This window comes from Acartia tonsa, chromosome 11 (genome assembly GCF_053477335.1).
Source record: "Acartia tonsa isolate MP-2025a chromosome 11, ASM5347733v1, whole genome shotgun sequence".
Lineage (NCBI taxonomy): Eukaryota > Metazoa > Arthropoda > Copepoda > Calanoida > Acartiidae > Acartia > Acartia tonsa.
Genome location: NC_137270.1, coordinates 22,302,747 through 22,323,207, shown reverse-complemented (window position 1 = coordinate 22,323,207; position 20,461 = coordinate 22,302,747). Strand labels below are relative to the sequence as shown.

At 31.1% G+C, this 20,461-nt stretch overlaps 1 long non-coding RNA gene across 1 annotated transcript; it reads right to left on the bottom strand.

Moving 5' to 3' along the window:
* Nucleotides 1-14,508: 14,508 nt before the first annotated feature.
* Nucleotides 14,509-17,742, bottom strand: LOC145332225 (uncharacterized). The gene is made up of 3 exons (XR_013884088.1): nt 17,695-17,742; nt 15,561-15,612; nt 14,509-14,568 (listed from the first exon to the last, which is right to left on the bottom strand). It is a non-coding gene; the product is annotated as an uncharacterized LOC145332225 (long non-coding RNA).
* Nucleotides 17,743-20,461: the final 2,719 nt, after the last annotated feature.

Genomic DNA, 20,461 nt, shown 5'->3' with positions numbered 1-20,461 from the left:
AAAATTAAATGATAGGTTATAAAAGTTTGGACACTATTTGTTAAAAATAACTAATTTTAAATAAATAAGAAAAACCTTAAAGTTTTTTAACCCAAAAATAAGTTGACATGGTTAAAAAACTTTGGGTACCAGTATAATGTCCTCCCCTCCCTGATATAAACCTCATATAAAAATAATCAGACACATACAGACAAACATACATACATGGACACGTTATGAAAAGCAGTATAAATAAAAGACTAAATGTAAGGTTTTATATGTCTATACAATGTAGCTGATATGCTGATAATTTGAAGCTAATTTGCCCAACATAAGGCTTTACTACAAGAAATCTTTATCTTTTATGTTATTATGGTATTTCAACATTAATATTGAACAATAATATAACAAAAACTGGTTTTAACTAAAGCTTTTACGTCATTCAATACAAATGTCGAATGATAGGCCAATACAAAGACTAAATTGCCAATGGCAGGCCAGTATTCATATTAATTGACCAATTTTAGGGCAATTTGAAGTCATTTTTATAGGAAGTAGGAAAAGCTTCTTTTAAAATCTTCTGAATAAGAGAACAAAAGAATAGCCTAAAACCATGTGAGTGAGTTTCAAATAGCGTATACTATATTGACGATTGTTAAGCACACACATACACATCTTACTGCTTTATAAATAAAATAAAAATTAAGCTTATTGAAAAAATGGCGTAGTGTAATACTTTCTTAGAAGGTAATACAATAAATGATATAAGATTTATTATCCATCTATTGTGCTATTTCTAGCAGGGATCCAAAGGGATAAGAAAATGTCCGATAAATTCATTAAAGTCCCCAAAGTTGTCAAGAATACGAATACGAAAACGTTATTATAAAACTTGTGTGACTAGTGTAATAAATAGCCCATTGTTCTCTTTCTCTCTCTCTCTCTCTCACTCTCTGTATTTCTAGGCATAACACCATAAGTAAATGGGTTGAAAGTTGTATAAAAAATTTAACAGAGATTTTAAGGCATAATACAATGGTCAATAAATTTATGCATATTCCTATTGTTTATAAACAAAATTACACTGCCAGTTGGAACAAATTTAACCTTTATTGCCAACGAATGAGAGATAAGGCTTATAAAAAAATTTTCAAATTCAAATTCAAATATTTATTGGGACAAAACAACATATACATTTAATATCAACATTAATAAATGATAATTACATTGCATTGAAATTTATTAATAAACTATTTTTAGTAAACAATGAATACTATAGGTTTAACAAAATATAATTCAAGTATCCAAGGACTGAAAAACGCCTAGGGGCGGTGTTGACAGCCTTTTAAGTTTAAACTTAGATTTTTATTTTAATTAAGCGGTCTTTAATGTAAGTAATATATGTACACCATATACAGCAATTGGAAGCGGGGGTGGGGGGTTAAGAGAGTGGAGGAAATGTGCGATAATAAAAAATGTATGTATTTTGAATGATCAAAAGATAATTTGAATATTAGTATTTTAGAGAAGGTAGAATGTTTGTTTTTCTATTCAGAAATGTTTAGCTAACCGCTGAATCGACAGGGCTTACATTGCCTAATGCGAAGCTTCATATAGCTTACAAAGTCTAACCTAGGAAAGACCATCTTTTAAAAGCTACCTTAAGTAGCCGCTAAATAAAATGATAAATGGATATTTGATTTTAAACTAGAATGCCTATTCCTTAATCACCGATATTTTGATGTGTCAAATTATATTATGCTTTTATATTTTTCTTGTGTACCAACGAATCAGAGATTCAGTGGATTTAAAACCACTCCAAAAATAATCATTTTTATCAATGCATTTTAATTTCTAAAGTGTAATCAATTTGATTAAATGTACAAATATTTCATTTCTATTTTGATGAGAAAAAAATTAACTAAGAATTAATTTGAATTTCAAGAAATTAAAATTCTTTTCTTATGTAAATTAGTTACAGTATATTAAATTCATTTTTATAAATTTTTGGAAGCCCAGATATTATTTGCATGGTAGAATCTTTCTATCGATTTCAAACCTTGTATGAATATGAGGGAATCAATACAAGATAATGGTTTCATTTCATTTAAAAACAAAAATACATGGTAAAATTTATTTTAATAATGTCGATTCTTTAGCTGACTGGTCATATTGGCATATATCTTTATATAATTTAGTCTTTTTGTTGGTCATTTTTAAGCATCCTGGATTTGTTTTGTATTTGTTTGTTGCCTTAACTTTTCAAAACATTCTCACTCCATTTTTATAAATGTTAGTTTGTTTATTATTCTAATTTATTGAGCTTCACTTATAGGGTTGTTGTCACCCATGTTAAAGGGACTCTGCACGAAAAAGTTCTCATCAGATTAATAAACCTTTACATCATTTCATTCATATAATCTCAAAGATAGGGCAAAACGGGCTACCGTTTCCTTTAAAAACGGCCTTTTCCGCCCAAATACCGCAAAATCAAGGCATAAATCCTCGATTATTTTTGTAAAAAGGACGTTTTTGGTTGATCAGTATAGTGAAAGGTGCTTAGAAAATGTTAAGATTTGATGATATGATGAGAAATTTTAACATACACACTCCCTTTAATCATTTGTAATTTTACAAGAATTCCAAAAACATAATTGATGTCAAATGTTCTTATTTAGTCAGCTGCTCTTAAGTTAGATAAAAAAGGTACGTGAAGAAAGTCGCTCAAAAAATCAGCATGTGACGCCATAAAAATGAGGGAGATCAGAGGAGAAATGGAAAAGAAAACCCCATAAAAAGTGATGGAGAATCCCTCATTTCTATGACGTCACATGCTGATTTTTTGAGCGACTTTCTTCACGTACAAAATAGTAATGACTAAATATTTTTGATCAAGAACCCAAAGTAAGTTGAGCTTAGCATGTTTTTTCAATAAATCACTGGATAGGAAATACATCTTTCATTGAATTTAGGCAATAAGATTTAATGAAATTAACGTAACCTTGGTTTACAGTCGAAATCTAGAGTTTACTTCGAATCAACAATTTGTTTCGCCCTAGTTTTTAACAATTTTTTTAGAAGATACTTAATATTTAGGGTATGTCCATTGTCCATACGTCACTTTTTGTTAATTTTTACTTTTACTGGAATATATTACTGCGCCACATATTATCATAGTTTTTCTTGATTTTAACAACTATACGTTACATTAGGGTAAAAAATAATGGTCTTCTTTTTTATAACTAGTTTTTTCGGACCAAGCCCCTAGGGGAATGCGAAAAACGTCATGAAAATAGCCTAAAACCACTTTAAGATATTCATAAACCTTCCATGAAAAGTAAAGTCGATTCGGACCAGCAGTTTCTTTAGATTCAGACAAAAAAACTTGCTACTTTATGTTATTAGTATAAAAAAAACTATAATTACCCTTTAATAATAAAAATCACTTTAAGTAATCACAAAATATCTAAAAAGTAATATTTTTGTTACAATAATAAATCAACAAGTATTGTCATGAACTGTGGTGGAGTGTAAGCCTCCATGGGTTCCCGAGCAAGGAGGGTACCTGCCATGAGCGGCCCATCCGCTACTGTTCTACCATCCACAAATTTTGCGGTGATCGCGCAGTGTAGCCAGCATTTATAACAGCATAAAAAGCAAAATATAAGAATTATTAAATTGCCTAGTGAAATTACTAAATTAATTTGTTGTGATTTTCAGGGAGGCGTTGAGGTAATATTTGTTATCTTTGTAGCTTGTAGCTGTTAAAAATTCATTTTTAATAAGTCTGAAATGAAAGAAAAGACTGATATATGCTTTTATGTTTAATTTGTTCAGTCTTTTGCTTCTTTCAACATTTTCTATACAGTTTTTTTAGACTTTTTGTAAGAACCCTTTCCTTCTCTTCGCTTAATGACACTCACTTTCTTATTTTCTCTCCCTTTCTCTCCCTTTCTTTCTCTCTCTCTCTCTCTCTCTCTCTCTCTCTCTCTCTCTCTCTCTCTCTCTCTCTCTCTCTCTCTCTCTCTCTCTCTCTCTCTCTCTCTTGTGAACCATGAACTAAGGGTAATTGGGTTCATGGGGGTTGGGTCATGAGTAGTGGTTGCCCAAGAGATTGAGATAGAGGGCGGAGAGAAAGAGAGAGAAAGAGAGTTATAGAGAGGGGTGGAGAGAAAGAGAAAGAGAGAAAGAGAGATAGAGAGAGAGAGAGAGAGTGAATGAGAAAGAAAGAGAAGGAGAGAAAGAGAATGAGAAAGAAAGAGAGAAAAAGTATGTAGAGAGTGAAAAAGAGTTGGAGATTGAAATTTATTAGAAGAGAAAAGCAAGGCCTATATCTAAAAGGGATAATAAGAAAAAGAGAAAAATAAAGATAAAGTTTCTTCTTTGCAACAAAAATATCCGTTTAGAAAAAATTGATAATTAATTTGAATATTAAAAAATGTAGGGAAAAAAGCTTTGTAGTAGATTTGTATATTTGTATATAAGTTGCTTGGTATGTCTAAAACTGTTTCATGCTACTGCTATTTCTTACACTAGCACAATAAAAGCACCAAGTTATCGAATAGGAGAAAGTCTAAAAAAAATATTTGGACTGGAAAAATTTGCAGTTAGATATCCTCTCCTTCGTTGGTTTTGTTAAATCTTCTTATGGAAGAATTGTGTTAAAATTCTTTGTCATAAAGTCCTAAGAAAGAACATAGAAAGACAGAGTGTGTTTTCGTTCCTTTACATTTTATTTTTATATTCGTAGGAAATTGGATATAATACGATGCTAGATATAATTTTTTCGTACGGATGAGAACTGGTTCTAATCCACCGGATATTAATTGGTTTCAAATGATAACGAGAAAATAATTTCCAACCTTTTTCACTAATTATTTAATCTTCAAGGTGATTATTAAATTGTATTTGGGGGGTATATATCAATTCATCGTTCATTGTCTAAATCATTAAGACCCTTGACAGTATCATCACACTTTTTATAGTGCCTATAAAAAATAACTTCATACTGGCCTACCATTGGTCAATTAAAATTTAATTGCAGGTCATTAGTAATTTAGTCTGTGTAGTGGCATATCATTGGTCATTTGTATTGTTTGACGTCATTTTATTTAAAGGCACTATAAAGAGCTTCAACACTTTTTGTTATTCTGTATGCCCACCGGTGCCGTCAAAGTATGAAACAGATAGGAAGTTTCTAACACAGGGTAAACCTTGCAAAATTGTTGAGGTTTAAACTTTCAACTTTCGGTGTGCATAAAAAATCGCAAATTATGAAACTCTTTATTTACTTTTTTAAACGTCATACAATACAAATGACTAATGATAGGCCAATACGCAGACTATATTACCGATGGCAGGCCAGTATATTTTTTATAGGCACCATAAACAGCCTCGCAGGATTGTCCAAGCTTTTTTTTTTTGGGGGGGGGGGTTAAAAATTTTTTAAGTGGGGGTAAAATGGCGCGCGAAGCTCGCCGATTCAGCGGGAACCAACAACTGAATTTTTAAAGATATTTTAGAATTTTAGAATTTAAGTTAAACTTCATAGATAACAGTTGAAATCACCAAAAAGGAGTTTTACAAAGTGTCTAAAAAAATCAGCCATGTGACGTCATAAAAATCATGGATAATGGGAGAAGTGGGAAAGAAAGATAGATGGATAATCCCTCAATTGTATGACGTCATATGGATGATTTTTTAGTAAAACTTCACTAAAAACAATTTCGAATTAATTGAGTTCAAGGTGATGGATATTCCTGGAATGAAAGGTTGTATATTCTTTGATTCTTTATCTTTAACTAAAAGAGGTATGATGTTTGTCTATCTGTCTCGTCAGTGTGCATAAGAAGATCTCACTAACCGCTGAACCGATAGGTAGAATGGAAGTTTATAACTAACAAGACAGCGTAAAGTGGCACCAAAAAAAATGACTTCATACAATAAAGTTGACCAATGAGAGGCCAGTATGATGTCATTTTTTTGGGTGCCACTTTACGCTATCTCATAACTAACTAGAAGGAATTGCCCCTAAAACATGAAAAACATGTTGACAAAGATTTCTTGTTCTTCTGCAGGGTTTAGACTATATTCTTAAATCAGGTTTATATTACGGAAAGACAGGAACATACGTTGCAAACTATTATCTCCCAAGCGGGCAGCTGTGGTCGGAAGGATGGACATATGGACAGACAAACAGACAGATGGACACACACACGGACGGATGGATGGACGGATTGAAGCTAAGCCCAGGGATGGAAGTCTGTGGTGAAAAGTTTGGACAAACTTTTGATTCAATGCAGGAATAAAGGGATAGGTTTACAAGGGATGAAATTACAAAAAATGGAAAGAAATTCTATACAATATATTAATCCTGTTCACCTGATTTTTGGAATAATGATTTCTAGGACAATAAGGTACAATATTATAAGTGAACCATATATGTAATTCAGTCCTAAAAATGAGTGTATGTTCTTAAACAGTATCCTGTATTTAAGCAATTTTGCAACAATTTTGTTTATAATTAAAATTAATATTTTGCTTATTAAGTTCTGACACTCTACATATAAGTGTTAATGTTCGTTTGTCCTACCATCTAATTTTAGAGCTTCGCTTTTATGGATGTTTTCTTCTTGGTTTTTGTAAACATATATAAAAATACATATTTATTTATGTTCTTAATTTTGGAATAAAATATTCTATTCCTTTTTATCTCATTTTCTTATCTTTCACATTTGTTTTTTTTTGTTCTGTTTTCAATAAGTTTTGCTTATAGTTTTAATAATCTTCACTACTAGAGGACTTAATCGACCTTAGTTTATTGTGTCGCTTTACTTTACAAGTTCTAAAATAAAAAATAAAAATTTTCAACAATCATATTTAGGTTTTAGAAAAAAAAAATTATCAGAATTAAAATTAGTTTAGGTAACTCATTTGAAAGTTTCTTTATCTCTTAATTATACATATACATATAACAGCATATTCAAAATAGATTTGCCTCGTATCCAGGGGCGTCCAAGCTTTTTTATTTGGGGGGGGGGGTAAAAATTTGAAAATAAAAGTTTTAAAAAAGCTCATTTTGGGGGGGGGGTAATCTTTATATCATAGAGGGAAGCTTTTTTATTTGGGGGGGGGGGGGTAAAATTTTGTAAATTCACTTGGGGGGGGGTAATCACCCCATTACTCCCCCCCCCCCTTGGACGTCTATGCTCGTATCAAATATTTAATAAACTCTAAAGTAACTTTTCAGTATAGCTTCAAAACCGAGCAACATCCGCTGGATTAGAACCAATTCTCAGCCATACTGAAAAATTATGTATAGAATCGTATTACAGACAATTTATCACGAATTTTAAAATAAAAATTGTAAAATAAATACCAGTTTTCTGAGCCGGGTAACAATTGATTTCAATCTTACAATCTTTCATTTTAATATCCACGGAAAACTGTAAAACAATTGAGCTTTGGGTACTAGTGTAATTCAGTCCATTGTTCCCTCTCTCTCCTGACTGTATGGAATTGGAATTCATAAAGGAAAATTCTTTTTGTAAACAATCGAATTTTTTTTATAAAATAATTATATTTCTCGTATTCATTCGAATCCGGTGGATAGGAACCGGTTCTCATCCATACGAAAAAAACTATGTCTAGCATCGTATTATATCCAGCTTTCTACGAATATAAAATGTACAATCACAAGAAAAAAACAGGTTTTTTTAGCCCGTGCCTACGGCACCTAGGGGCTAAAAAACTGGTTTTAATCTTATAATTGTACATTCTATATCCGCGGAAAGCCGTTTATAATACGATGCGAGAGATAACTATTATTTGTATGAGTTTATGTTCTCATTACCAACACACACACCCCCAAATAGTTGAATAACCTTCGTTGATATTGTGGAATTCATCTATTTGAAGGTTTGTTCATTCAGTGGGAGGGGAGAAAATGGGATAAAGGTGTGGAAAGGGGGGATCGTTATTTTAGCCTGCTGTCTGTTTTACTTATTAGAGAATATAAAAATCTGGTAACAAAATATCCATTCTCCCCCATGACTTTATATCGTACAAAAAAATAAATTTAACCGATTAAAGCAAATGTTTTATTTTTCAGGAAACCATCATACCGCTCTTATCATAGTTAAATCTTTGTTCCCAGTGCAGGGGGGGGGGGGTTGCTCCCCTTCTGTCATTTTTCAGATTTTAGCATAAATATAAAATAACAAGGATGACAACATCCATAAAAGCAAAGCACTGAAACGGTAGGACAAACGGACATTAACACTGGTATAGTGTTAGAACTGAATAATCAGAAATAAAAGTATAAGAGTCGAAGCAAATTTGTAAGTAAATTTGTTGAAAAACTGCTTGATACAGGATAATGTTTATGGACATACTTACATTTTTGAGGACTTAATTATAGAGTTGCTTAGCTTATAATACTGTACTTTGTTGTCCCAGTAATCAATATACAAAAAATAGGATCAAACGGATAATTAGATCACATATAGTTTTTTTGTTAAAAAAGTAGAAAAATTAATATGTTTTAAATGGACGTACGGACATTCTGGTAATGATTATAGAGTTGCTGCGCTTTCTCAATCGTACCTAACTACTACAGGAATCACCATGCAAAGTTTGAAATCGATAGGACAATTCTAACAAGCCTAAATTAACGAAAAAAAGCTATCTATCTCGGACGGACCGACTCTAATTATAGAAAAGCTTCGCTTTTAAAAAGCTACAAAATTTTGTTGTACCGATGAACAGATATTGATCTCCTTTACAATGAAGCCTCTTATAGGTCCTATGATGGTTTTCAGGTTATTTTGTTTTTATGAATAAGTCTTGGTAAGGTTTTAGGCTATTATAATACCCTGCCATATCCCTTCGAATATAGAGCATCTAAAAGAAAGGGACGCAGTCGCTAGTATGATTAAAGGTAAAAATTTGAATAATAACAAGCACATTTAGGTTCAGATTTGTGCTATTTTCTCTTGTACTATTAAACTGGCCGTATATTTTTGGGCTGTTAATTATCTCTCATTTATAATTTATATTCTTTCTTGACAGTTCATTTTTAAAAGCGAAGCTTTTCTATAATTAGGGTCGGTCCGTCCGTCCGTCCGTCCGTCCGTCACGGATAGCTTTTTTCGTTAATTTAGACATGTTAGAATTGTCCTATCGATTTCAAATTTTGCATGGTGATTCCTTTAGTAGTTAGGTACGATTTAGAAAGCGTAGCAACTCTATAATCATTACCAAAATGTCCGTACGTCCATTTTAAACATGTTGATTTTTTTACTTTTTTAAAAAGCTTTTTTCGTTAATTTAGGCATGTTAAAATTGTCCTATCGATTTCAAATTTTGCATGGTGATTCCTATAATAGTTAGGGACGAGTTAGAAAGCGTAGCAACTCTATAATCATTACCAGAATGTCCGTACGTCCATTTTAAACTTGTTGACTATTTTTACATTTTTAACAACAAATTTGTATGTGACCTAATTATCCGATTGGTCTGATTTTTGGTATACTGATTCCTAGGACAACATAGTACAATATTATAAGCGAAGCAACTCTATAATCAAGTCCTAAAAATGGAAGTATGTCCATAATCATTATCTTGTATCAAGCAGTTTTTCAACAAATTTACTTACAATTTTGCTTTGACTCTTATACATTCGCATTCTGATTATTCAGTTCTGACATTATACAAGTGAAAGTGTTCGTTTGTCCTACCGTTTCAGAGCTTCGCTTTTATGAATGTTGTCATCCTTGTTCTATTACACAGTATTAACACAAGTTTGTCTGTAAATGTATATTTTCTATTTTCTTCTAAGCAGAATATTCCATGGGGTCTTTAGGGATAAGACAATGGACGATAAATAAATTACCATCCCAAATAATTATAAGCAAAATTAACCTCCAATGTAAATTTAGATTGTCGATTGAAAACTATTAGTTGAGTACTCACAAATCAAAATGCAAAAAAATTGATGAGACAACCAATACAATAATATGGTTATGGTTACCAGTGTAAAAAAAAGGCGGAAACTTCTTGTCAACATATTAATCAATATCAGGATATTTAGGTATAAAACCTCCATTACGGTCGGACCGCTTTAAAGCAGCTTCATAGCCACTTTTACTTTTTAAACAAATATTCTCAGCTCCGACAATAGATACACGGCTTAAACTTCTTGCAACTATTCCCTTCATTATGTTCCATAATTGCCAAGGATGACAACATCCATAAGAAGCGAAGCACAAAATCTATTATGAAATCACGTTTCTTCCAAAACGTTTCAGACAGACGGACATACGAAACAAATTATAGAGAAGCTTCGCAACTAAAAATCTGCTTATCTTTTTACAACTTGCAAAGACATTGCTACACCATTTCCACTAATAATTAACAATTAATTGAAACAACAAAGCACATATTTAACATTGAATAAACAGATAACTTAATTATACTGATAAACAAATATTTATTAAACAGTATGACCAATATCTAGACAGGAATAGAAGGCTTATCTAGCACAATTTATGTATGACAGCTAAACCGTTTAAATGCCATTTGAGTAAGATAAATGTTTGTTCTTTGACGTATAGGTAGGTACATTGAGATTATTTTAGTAATACAAACCCCATTTTAAAACCTATTATTTAAGTTTTCTCTCTTTAAAATCCCAGAAGAGGTTACTATCTATTAACAAATAGAGCTTTGGGTTTATTTAGATACAAAACTTGAAACCCAATTCATGTAACCTTCCCTTTCTTCTAGCTATATATCTCTATCTACACACTGTCAAGGAGGGCTCTGATGTAGCTTCTGGCCAAAAATTCTGTTTGTCAGGTAAAGCAAATATTTCTAGATTGGAGTAAGTTGGACCATTGCACATAGCACAGCAATGGTTCAAAAATATCCAAAAAACTGTCGTGGATTTATGCTGCTAGCAAAGTAATATTATTAAATTGTTAATTGTGTATGTAAATTAAGTATGGTGTAAAATAAAACATGATGAAATTGCTTTGGTTCTTCAATTTAAGTGGTAATGCAGTACAATTCATTAAAAATGACTTAAAATTCAATAAGGTATATTCTTGTTTTCCATAAAAAGCAATACTTTATTATAAGCTAACTGTTAAATATCCAGCACATCCATCCCCCTCATCATGTACCCCAAGAAATGATAAAAAAAGTTAAGGTGAGATTCGTAAAAAAAAAAAAGAAGGACCAAGGAAATCTCCTGCAAAATAAAAAAGCACCAAGGATATCTCCTACAAAAAAAAATGGGGGCGGGGGGGATTTTTTTTTGGGGGGGGAGGGTTGGGGGTGTCCCACCCCCCAAGAAAATAGCCTAAAACAACCACAGGACCAGTAGGTATATTCCTATTCGGTTCAGCGGTTACCGAGATCTTAATCTTCAGACGGACAGACAGACATCGTTCTACTTTGTATTATAGATAACCATGACTATAGAGACACTACCTTATCTATAGTTATATTGAATACTAGAGTTGGCTCAATATAACTATATCGCTATTGGCTAGTTTTTGATAAGTACAAATCTATTATCTATTTCTCAATAAATCTATTTTCCTCCCCCACCATTACTATCTACAAGAAAAAAGTAAATATTTATTAATTTTAATGATTTTAAAAAGATTTTTTCAATTATATTTTTTTTACATTACCATCACCAAAGGGTTAATATGATTAAAATTTTAGTTTTAATATTTTAACACAAAGGAAGTGTCGCCACAATCGAATTCTTTTAAAATACAGTTTTCTTAGATTTACTCTATAATGAACGAATATTTTTTTTATTTATGAAATAAGGATTAAATACTTCAATGTAATTCAAATATCTACATGAAGTGAAAAACTTAATTCATTCCATAAACAAATAAAATAAAGGTCCTATCGCTTTGGTCAATGAGAGTTTAAAGAGGATTATTGGAGCACTATGAGTTTTAAACACTTTATCATTGGAAGACTCGAGCTCATTTATAGACGTTTATTTCCTATATAGATATGTCATGAATCTTGATGCAATAAAGCAGGCCGTTTTGTAAATGTTAAAAATTGGAAGATTTCATTAAATAAAAGTAATCACAAATATACTTAGTAAATATAGTGTAGATGGTAGATAATAAAGCAGTCAAGTCATGTATATTTTATAACCATGACTATAGAGACACTACCTTATCTATATTTATATAGAATATATAGTGTAGATGGTTGATGATAAAGCAGTATCTACTCTAGTCATGTATATTATATAACCATGACTATAGAGACACTACCTTATCTATAGTTATATAGAATATAAATAGTGTTATAGTTATATAGAATATATATAGTGTAGATGGTTGATGATAAAGCAGTGTCTGCTCTAGTCATTACCTTATCTATAGTTATATAGAATATATATAGTGTAGATGGTTGATGATAAAGCAGTGTCTGCTCTAGTCATTACCTTATCTATGGTTATATAAAATATATATAGTGTAGATGGTTGATAATAAAGCAGTGTCTACTCTAGTCATGTATATTATATAACTATGACTATAGAGACACTACCTTATCTATATTTATATAGAATATATAGTGTAGATGGTTGATAATTCTACCTTTATTCAAAGAACATTAACCAGTGAATAAATAACAAAAAAATACTAATTTTTGTTCCATGTGACAAGATATATAACAATGCATTGATCTTTATTTTTGTCCATGTGGCGATTCCTTGAAAGACTGGACAGCTTAAGAAGAACTATTGCAATTTGTATGTCACAATTGGTTAAAAACCATTTCTAAACACTTTAGTATACATAAGGAAAAATTTAAAGAGACTTAATTATAAATAATATACCAAAAATAAAATATTAAATTACTAATTTTAATAAACAAATAGCATATTTGTTATTTATATTCTTAACAATATTAAGTTAAAAATATATTACAATAAAGATTTATAGAAGCAAAAGCTAAAATTTAATGCTTTTACTGCATTTTTATCGATTATTATTTGTTTGATTTGAGTTTACTACTCAAAGATATTTTTATCAAGTTTCCCACCAAATGACCAGAAGTATAGATTATTATAAACCTTCTATGGTCACTCAGTGAAAAACTCAAGGTATAGGATTGATTTTTTTCATTCAAAGTTGAGATTTGATTTTTTGAAGATAATTGTATCAAGTTCCCCACCAAATGACCAGAAGTATAAATTAATATAAACCCTCCATGGTCACTTAGTGAAAAACTCAAGGTTTAGGGTTGATTTTTTTCATTCAAAGTTAAAGGTTTGGGTTTGTAACATTCATTTTATTTTTTGAAGATATTTGTATCAAGTTCCCCACCAAATGACCAGAAGTATGAATTAATATAAACCTTCTATGGTCACTTAGTGAAAAACTCAAGGTTTGGGTTTGATTTGTTGGATTCAAAAAAGGTTTTTCCTTTTCAATTTAAATAATGAATAATGAAAGACAGTAAGGGAAGATGCTAATTAAAAAAAATAAATAACATATTCATTATTTATACTCTTAACTATATTAAGTTAAAAATATATTACAATAATAAAGATAAATTAATAAATTTTAAATAAATTTTTCGAAGATATTGTTATCAAGTTCCCCACCAAATGACCAGAAGTATAATTCATTATAAACCTTCCATGGTCAATCAGTGAAAAACCTGCTCGGAGATTAGGTTTTGTTTAGCAGGTAACCTGTAGCCAGACACAACGGAGTGCCATAGGGACAAGGGAAAGGGATAGGGAGAGGGACAGACATAAACCTAGAGGGTCTTCATGAGGGTCTTCTTGGAGATTGGTCGGGTGACCAATTGATGGTTCATCGTGGTGTAGGGACACAACAACCAACAACACAACAGCTCCAGCCACAGCTGGCAGCTACCCAGGATCCTAGAATACACACGTCATCAGTGGTTAAAGAGTTAAGAACACTGGTCATGACACTGCGTACTTTCCTCACCACCTCATGTAATGTACGGGGTAATTTGCACTAGGAACGGACAGAACCTCCCCCTCATGAACAAAAAGAAAAGCAGGATAACTGACCAACCAATACTAAACATCCACCACTAACCAACCAATATTAACCAACCACCACTGACCAACCTATATTAACCAACCACCACTAACCAACCAATATTAACTAACCAATACAACTACCAATCAATTAACCAGATCCAAAGATACAAAGCAAAACAACAAAAGAAAAAAGTTGAAAATATCATGTCTCATGTCATAATATCATTGTGTATTAATTAATATTTTGTCTGCACCTGTATATAGCCGACAAAAAATAATTTATAAAATATAAAACCTATGAAATTTCAAACCAAAATAATGTTCACGTTGGCTATAAAACTGTCATTTTTCATGTTGTATTAAATCATTAAATTATTAATATTTTGTCTGAACCTGTTTAATAGCAGACAAAAATAAAAATGTTAAATTTAAATCTAAATTTAAATTTTCATATATAATTACGTCCTGAAGATATGTTACGTTCAAGTTTCTATGGTACCTATGTTGCGTAGGAGTCTCTATACCTAAAAAAAATTGGATTTTTATGATTTCTATTGTGAGGGGGGTGGTATCCTTCCCCAAAATAATTATAAACCTTCCCTGGACCTATGAGAAGCTACTCTGTTAAGAAGAACCCGATCGGTTCAGAGGTTAACGAGATCATACGGTATAAACAGACAGAGAGACAAACAAACGCACATCCTGCTACTTTATTATAAGAATAATATTTAAAAAATAGTCCACAATATAATGAAAATGAAATTGGCAAAGCATACGGATTTCTTTATTGATTTGCTTGATTACACAATTGATAGGACTAACCATGAGTCATATACAGATAAGTTTTCATACATTTTAAATAAAATGTTACAGACAGACGTAATAATTATAGAGAAGCTATAACATGAAGTTTACCTGTAAATACACACTAGATAAAGCTGCAAGGTAGCCAGGTGTAGAATAGAACCTAAAAATAATTACTTTTCATTAGATTCAAATTTATCCAAATATAAGTAGGGAGAGGGGATATGCAACCACAACTAACTTAAGTGTTCATTATTGCAGGTGTTATCAGTAGGTACAAACCTCAGACAAACGAAGAATTTCGTGTTCTTTAATAAAGTAAGCCACGGAGCAGGCTTCCACCCTCTTTGCCAGATACCCTCACCTTCTACTAGTTAAACGGGTATTATCCTCTTAGAAATTTTTTTTTCAATATTAAAAATTTTAGTACTCTCCCCTCCCCCCCCCCCCCCCCCCCCCCCGACAGAGAACTATGAACTCTGGCCGCAGCGCTCGGCTCCCTAGCCTAAAACCTAACCTAACCTAAAATAGTTGTTCGTCGGTAGTCGGGGGGGGGGGGGGGGGGGGGGGGGGGGGTACAAAATTGAAAAAATTTCTAAGAGGATAACGTCATTAAACGAATTGACTAATAAAGGAGTTCCATTTAAGCAAGCTAAATTGACGACGATTTTTCAAATATCCATGAATAATCTACATCCAAATAAATATTTACCTTTAAAGAACACAACAACAATTAAACTCAACCAAGTTGCAAGATTGAAAACCTAAAATAAGAATTAAGAAAAGTTAAGTAATTTAAACAAAGATTTCAAGATCCATAAAAGTAAAGACCAGCAAAATAGACTGAGACGGCTGTTAATATTTTTTTTAGTAGCGAAGCTACTCTATAATTCACAATGTCCGTCTGTCCGTCTGTCCGTCCGTTATTAATGAATTGGGGGAAACGTGATTTTCTCGGCTCCTATAAATGATAGAGAGCTGAAATTTTTTGACAACATTCCCATCATTAAGGAGCACAATTAACTATAAAACATCAATGGCGGTCGGACTGCTTTTTAGCAGGTTTTAGGCTATTTTTTATATTTTCCAAATTTTCCCCATATCTTTGGTGTTTATGGTCCGATTTTCAAACTTTTTTCAGTTAAAGATATCAAAATTAAATTTCCCGTCATTTGAAGAAAACAACAATGACGGTCAGAATGCCTTTTTGCAGGTTTTTGGCTATTTTTATAATTTTCACATTTTTACCCATATCTTTGGTGTTTATGGTCCGATTTTCGAATTTTTTTCAGTTAAAGATATCAAAATTAAATTTCCTGTCGTTTGAAAAAAACAACAATGACAGTCAGACTGCCTTTTTGCAGGTTTTTGGCTATTTTTATATTTTTCACATTTTTACCCATATCTTTGGTCTTTATGGTCCAATTTTCAATAATTTTTCAGTTAAAGATATCAAAATTAAATTTCTGGCATTTTAAGAAAAGAATCAATGGCGGCCAAACTGCCTTTTAGCAGGTTTTTGGCTATTTTTATATGTTTGACATATTTCCCCATATCTTTGGTATTTTTGGTCCAATTTTAAAACTTTTTTGCATTAACAGTTTCAAAATATTTTTTCCCATTGTTATGTGCATCTATTTAGTATGTAATTTACTTTAACCGTCTTCATCATACAAAATAAAACAAGGTTTCGTGTTTATTTTCTCCAATAAATCTATTCTTGATTTTAATAAATACACTTTAAATCTCCTTGTTTCATCAAAAAAAATGCTGTGCTTCGCTACTTATGGATGTTGTCATCCTTGTTTTTATTATAAAATGATAACATATTTTGGGTTAATGCGACCATCTCGTAATCATTGATTAAATGGCACTTAGAGACACAACCCAATCTTTCCCGATTTTGTATAATTTTTGAGGAACACGATTCCAGTGACGTCATATTTTTCTTTCCCGAAAAAGGGAAAGGGGGAAGAAAAAAAGGAGATGGAAGAAAAGGGGGTTTTCCCCATCTCTTTTGAAGAGATTTTCTTCCCCCCTTCCCTTTTTCGAGAAAGAAAAATATGACGTCACTGGAATCATGTTCCTCAAAAATTATACAAAATCGGGAAAGATTGGGTTGTGTCACACTTAGAATTCTAATTTTGATCTGAAATTTTTCATGAGTAATTTTTGGTAGATCAATTTTCCCTAAATCGAACAAAAAGCTGGAAAAGTAACGGCTGGCGGCTCAGCCGTTTAGCCGTTTTTTTTGCCTATTTTCATGGCAAATTCATCATTAATAACGTAGGAATCAACTTTTTAAATCATATCTTTGGTTTAATTCGTGTTAAATGATAGCAATAACTATTTTTAAATTTCTAGTACCAACAGCTACTAGCTAGAACCGTTTAAACGGTTTTTAAGCTACAAAAAGTGTCATGTGGAAATAGGTTTCGTGACTAATTTGCTCCAACTTTTTGTTCTATTTAGGGACAGTAGACCTACCAAGGATTATTCATGCAAAATTTCGAAATTTGAATTCTAAGTGCCGATTAATTATTAATTACGAGATGGTTGCATTACCCCCCCCCCCCCCTCCTCCCTTATATAATTAGTCTTTAAACCATCCAGAAGTAAAAAATAACAAACTTTACTTAACTTACCTTTATGCTTAACAATCATGGTTAAAGTTTAAGGTAATCGACGGACCATTAAAAACCTTTCAATTAAAGTCGGACCTGATAGTTGTCTGTGTTATACATCTATACATATATTTTTTATTGTTAACGCAGACCGACTAAATTCCAAAAAAAAAAAATTTAGAGCTTTGTATCAAAGAAAAGGGTTGAAATATTTAGTCCTACCTTATTCTGCTCCGTAGAGTTACTCTGGAAGAATCTTGAAAGAAGGACAGACCTGAAATAAATAGAATATAGAATGACAACATCTATACAAGCGAAGGACAAACTTGTGGAGTGTCAGAACTGAATAAACTGATTATTAAGTATATACAAAATTGTAAGTGATTTGTTGCAAATACAGAATACTGTACTGACGTTATAGAAATCAGAATGCTAAGTTAGAGATGGATAGGACAATTCTAATCTGTTTAGATTAACGAAGAGAGCATACCGTTACAGACGGACAATAATTATAGAAAATATTCGCTTTTAATAATGTTAAATTAATTAGTTATACAAGACCGGAAGGGATCACAACATGCAAAGTTTATTACACTAGTTCCCAAAGTTTTTGGTGAATTTGATTGGTTGGCTCATTAAGTTGAATGTTCTAACGTTACGACCACTAATTTTAATCTACAGAAGGTGAAATTTTGTGTATCATCATTGCGGATGTACATAAATTTAACGGCAATTGTTTTATCCCTTTAGATCCCTATGCAGTAATTATTGATAAAATCTATTTTGTACACCCCATTATATCAAAACTCGAATGGGAATATTTCATATATTCTATATGTAAATAAATCTCTCTTTCTTATATAAATAAGAATAGGCTTTTAAGAACTTGAACATGCTAAAACAAAAAAAGAAACAGTAACGCACCTGTAAAAAAAGCCCCAGATGGAAAATATAGATTATAGGCCAAAGAAAAGTAGGTCATTTGCCGCAGCAACAAACCTGCAAAACAATATTTCTTTTAATTTTTAGGACAAGTTCTCAATTTAGATAACAACATACATAAAAGCAAAGCATTGAAACGGTAGGACATGTGTATGAGTCGAAGCTAAATTGTAAGTAAATTGGTTGAATAACTGCTTAATACAGAAAAATACCTAATACAGGACATTTTTAGAGTTACTTCGCTTATGATACTGTACTTCGTTGTCAGTTCCGGACCAGCTTTAATTATTGGAAAAACTTCGCTTTTAAACAGATGCTAGGATATAAGAAATTATTGCAATGCTGATAGAGTCTAGATCGAAATTTAAATAAATAATTCACATAAATTAAATTAAATCAATTTAAGAAAGATGCTAGGAAATTAGAAAATATGAAATAATATCATAGCAATACTGACAGATTGAATCATATTTTTTATAATAACTAATGGTCAAAGTCAGCTTATATTAACAACGAAATTAATTTGAAAAAAATCATTAAACCTATACATGTTTTTTCAGATGTCGATGGAGGGCAACACATCGTAAAATTGTCGACCTCTCAATATTTTACTTGTTGTTATACCTTATTCCTGGGTCAAAGCAACGATGTTTTAAAGTTAATTATGCTCCATAATAAAAATATTGACATGAAGTTCCAGCCTTCTATTATAAATAGCAGCAGAAAAATAACTTTCCCTCATATCGTTACAGATCACTGACTGGCGGGTGAACTGACATACGGACAAACAGACATAGTAAATTATAGAGTAGCATAGCTACAACAAAAGCATTACTGTTGTAAATGTGAAGTAATCCAACGGCAGAGGATATCAACATAAAGCATCCCAAAAAAGCCATTATTAACGATATCAATATAAAACATCCAAAAAGCCATTATTGATCTGAAAACAGAAGAAAAAGAACACAAGCAAGTTATATATCAAAGAAAAGAAATGAAATGCAATACCACTCAGGCCAAGTAGAAACAAAACAATTTAAATATACCTAAAATTTAAAATAAAGCAAAAACATGTAATAAAAGGGAATATAGAATAATGAAGGCAAATAATAAAACTGTATTAAAAAAGCAAATATAGAAGAAAAAAAATCTTAAAAATCAATTAACATATAATTAATAATAATTCAAAGGGTATGAAGATAAATTATAACATGCATAAAATAATGAACACATAAATAAAATTAATAAAACCAACAAATAAAGTTTAAGAATTTAATCATAAAATAAGATTAAGAAGGCTATATAGTTAAAAATCAAGTTTAGACATACTAAAAAATAAATCAGAAACCATGCTACATTAAAACAAGATATATATCATGCAAAGTAAAGCATAAAATATTAACTGTAAAGAAAAACAAATAAGAAGGCAAAATTTAAAAAACATAGAAAGTAAAGCACAAATTTTAACCATAATGAATAAAAATTATAAGGCAAATTAAAAAAACATAGAAAGAAAAGCACAAATTTTAACTATAATGAAAAAAAAATTTTTTTAAATATACAAGTAAGCATAAAATATTAAATATAATGAAAAACAAATTAGAAGGCTAATTTTAAATAACTTAGAAAAAACGTAAATAAAATTACCAAATACTATACAGAAATTCATGAACGTAAAAAAATATAAGATTTAAAAGTGAAATCATTTTAAACATACATTATAAAAAGTGCCAAGGCAAAGTTTAATATAAATACGAACATCAAAACAAAAGTTAAAATTAATTAATAATCATACATTAACTGTTTGTGCACTACTGAATTATTTAATCAAAAGCCTCCCTATTTATATACAAATTTGAAACTGGAGAATGGTTGTGAGTTTGAATAATCCAGAAATAATTAGGCGGTCAATTTAATTAGGAAAAAATAGATTCATTAATGTAGATGCTCAATTAGACACAATAATTCGTCCAACTTATAAAGTAATTGTGGCTTCAAACCGATTAATATCCACTGGATTAGATCCCGGTTATAAGCCATACTAAAA